A 3,594-nucleotide genomic window follows, 5' to 3' on the forward strand; every position below is an offset into this window, starting at 1 on the left:
TTATAATGTAATTAATTATAACTACAATTACTTATTGTTATACATCCAATTACAATGACAATTACATAATTTAATGTAATTAACTACATTTCAATTAAATTACAATTACAATTACTCCAACCCTGGTGTGTGTGTGTGTGTGTGTGTGTGTGTTTGGGGAGGGGGAGGCGGGGAGGGGGGAGGGGAGGATTGTAATTACTCCAACCCTGATGGTAACTCCACTCTCCGTGCGATAACGCATCCCGAGGGTGACGCCGCCGCACGCAATGTCGTCGGTTGGCACCCTAGTCTGCACACTGACGCAGCTTCTATCGAGCGGTCGGTTGAACGAAGCACTCCACTCGCAGGCGACGACGGTGACGGTGCGCTGCTGCTGCTGCTGCTGTTGAATTGTCCGTGGTGCGTCTGCTCGCACCTCGACACAAAAGCATCAACATCAGCAGCAGTTTCACCACCACCACCACCAGTCTGCTGCCATACGACAAGGACGCGCGGACGACGACGAGGAGGTTTGAGCCCACGCATCATCTTCATCATCATCCGCCGTCTGATGAAAACCAGGGACGCGGCGTCGCTGACCAGAGCTGTCCGACGCTGAGCGATCTCCTACATAAGGCTTTAAGCGAGCGCGGCACGCCCGTCGTGTTCGTTCGCCGCTTGGCCGCCAGCTAACGCCATAGCTACCTGGTTGATCCTGCCAGTAGACATATGCTTATCTCAAAGATTAAGCCATGCATGCTCCAAGTACGCCGATTTAAGGCGAAACCGTGAATGGCTCATTAAATCAGCTATGATTCATTGATCTGTACCCACACTTATTTGGATAACTGTGGTAATTCTAGAGCTAATACATGCACCACGTCTCTGACAGCAAGGGAAGAGCACTTTATTAGTTCAAACTGGTCGGGCTCGGCCCGTCACCCTACCGTGTTGAATCTGAATAACTTGTCGCTGAGCGCACTGTCTCCGCACCGGCGCCGCCTCTTTCAAGTGTCTGCCTTATCAGCTGATTGTAGGTTATGCGCCCACAATGGCTAATACGGGTAACGGGGAATCAGGGTTCGATTCCGGAGAGGGAGCCTGAGAAACGGCTACCACATCTAAGGAAGGCAGCAGGCACGCAAATTACCCACCCCGGCACTGGAGGTAGTGACGAAAATAACGATGCGAGACTCATCCGAGGCCTCGCAATCGGAATGAGTACACTTTAAATCATTTAACGAGGATCTATTGAGGGCAAGTCTGTGCCAGCAGCCGCGGTAATTCCAGCTCCAATAGCGTATATTAAAGTTGTTCCGGTAAAACGCCCTGCATACTGCCACGCTCCGAACAGCCACAACAGCCCACTGGCTCGCACGGGGTGTTTTTCATCGAGTGTCCTGCGTGCCGGCAGAGTTTACTTTGAAAAAAATAGAGAGCTTAGAGCAGGCTACACTTACGACATGAATGCCTATGCATGGAATAAGGGAATAGGACCTCGATTCTATTTTGTAGGTTTTCCTGCAGAACCCCAGGTAATGACTAATAGGAGCAGGCGGGGGCATTCGTATTGCGACGCTAGAGGTGAAATTCTTGGACAGTCGCAAGACGAACCATCGCGAAAGCATTAATCAAGAACGAAAGTTAGAGGTTCGAAGGCGATCAGATACCGCCCTAGTTCTGACCATAAACGATGCTGACCAGCGATCCGCCGGCGTTATTCCCATGACCTGAAAGTGGGCAACTTCCGGGAAACCAAAGTCTTTGGGTTCCGGGGAAGTATGGTTGCAAAGCTGAAACTTAAAGGAATTGACGGAAGGGCAACACCAGGAGGGAGCCTGCGGCTTAATTTGACTCAACACGGGAACCTCGCCAGGCCCAGACACCGGAAGGATTGACAGATTGAGAGCTCTTCTCGATTCGGTGGGTGGTGGTGCATGGCCGTTCTTAGTTGGTGGAGCGATTTGTCTGGTTAATTCCTGATAACGAATGAGACTCTGGCCTACTAACTAGTCTCCAGCAATTGTGTACAGTTCGCAGCTTCGTCTTTAGAGGGATAAGCGGCAACTTTATCCTCACGAGATAGAGCAATAACATGTCTGTGAATCACTTATATGTTATGGGCCGCACGCGCGAGACACTGAATGGATCAACGTGTCCTCCCTCCGAGAGGAGCGGGTAACCCGTTGAAATCCTTTCATGATAGGGATTGGGTTTGTAATTGTCTCCCATGAACGAGGAATTCCTAGTAAGCGCGAGTCATCAGCTCGCGTTGACTATGTCCCTGCCCTTTGTACACACCGCCCGTCGCTCCTACCGATGGAATGATTTAGTGAGGCTCGGACTGGCGCTCTGGATGCCGGGCACGCGGTTCCGCTGGGCTTTCGGCGCCTCGAGCTGACGGAAAGATGTCCAAACTTGATCATTTAGAGGAATTAAAAGTCGTAATAAGGTTTCCGTAGGTGAACCTGCGGAAGGATCATTAACGTGTTCGCCTGACGTTGGCAAAGACCAAAACCAAACACGCTGGGTGGCTGACTCAGACTGTCCTGATCTGGAATCCCATCATCCTTCCTTCGCCTCGTGCGAGGCGAAGGCGAGGACCAAGCAGGCGTCGCTGGCGTGAGGCGGCAGAGCATCCGCAGCGGGCAGAGCTTCCGACGCGCCAGCCGGCGACTACTCTTCTTAAACCAACCCTTCCCTGGTGGAATAATCGTCTCCGAGGCAGAGACGGCGGAAGTTCGTTGATGAGAGTCGGCAGCGTCCGACGTAAAACAAAAATACAACTCTTAACGGTGGATCAATCGGCTCGAGGGTCTATGAATACCGCAGCAAGATGCGAGTCTGTATGAGAATCGCAAGAATACCAGAAACATCGACAAGTCGAACGCACATTGCGGCGGCGGCACTCTCATGTGCTACCGTCACTCCTACACGAGGGTCGGATATACATTCCATGCATCGGCTTTGTCAGCATTGATATCGACCGCATTGGGGAGTTTCGCCTGTTGTTACTAGCGGGCGTTCCCTTAAGGCCATGAATGGTTACCGGCCGCGTCACGTCCCTGACGGGCGCGTACGTCGGTGACGCGGAGCTTATGGACTCAGCGGGGAGGAGGAGGTGGTCTCCTCGGGACTTGGTCTCGGGGCTGATAGGCAGACGAAGGCGACCGGGCCGGTTATTTACTCGACTAACCCGGATCACCCTACCTCTCCTTGCTGCGACCAGACGCAAACAAAAACCGCGGGACCACCACGTCCCGCGTGTCTGTGTGCACCACCACCGCCGACTGGCAGCCATTATTCAAAGGAAGGGACCGACGAGCTGGAGAGCGAGGCAACCTTCCTCCCGCCAGCAACAATCTTGCTGCTGCTCCAATGTCGACCTCGTGTTAGGTAGAGTACCGCCAAATTTAAGCATGTTAATAAGGAGGAAAAGAAACCAACAGGGATTCCCTTAGTAAGGGCGACTGAACCGGGAAAAGCCCAGCGCATAACCTGGCGTCGTGACCCGGCGCCAGGGGTGTTGCGTTTCGAGGGTCCGGCACGCAGTCTCACCGCCTGGGTTATGCTTGAAAGCGGCCACTACCCATGGAGGGTTACAGGCCCGTATGG

General features: G+C 52.9%; 1 pseudogene; it reads left to right on the forward strand.

The window, feature by feature from the left end:
- Positions 1 to 2,763: 2,763 nt before the first annotated feature.
- On the forward strand, positions 2,764 to 2,923 carry LOC126995134 (5.8S ribosomal RNA; annotated as a pseudogene).
- The last annotated feature ends 671 nt before the right edge of the window (positions 2,924 to 3,594 follow it).

This window comes from Eriocheir sinensis, unplaced genomic scaffold, assembly GCF_024679095.1.
Source record: "Eriocheir sinensis breed Jianghai 21 unplaced genomic scaffold, ASM2467909v1 Scaffold995, whole genome shotgun sequence".
Taxonomy (NCBI): Eukaryota; Metazoa; Arthropoda; class Malacostraca; order Decapoda; family Varunidae; genus Eriocheir; species Eriocheir sinensis.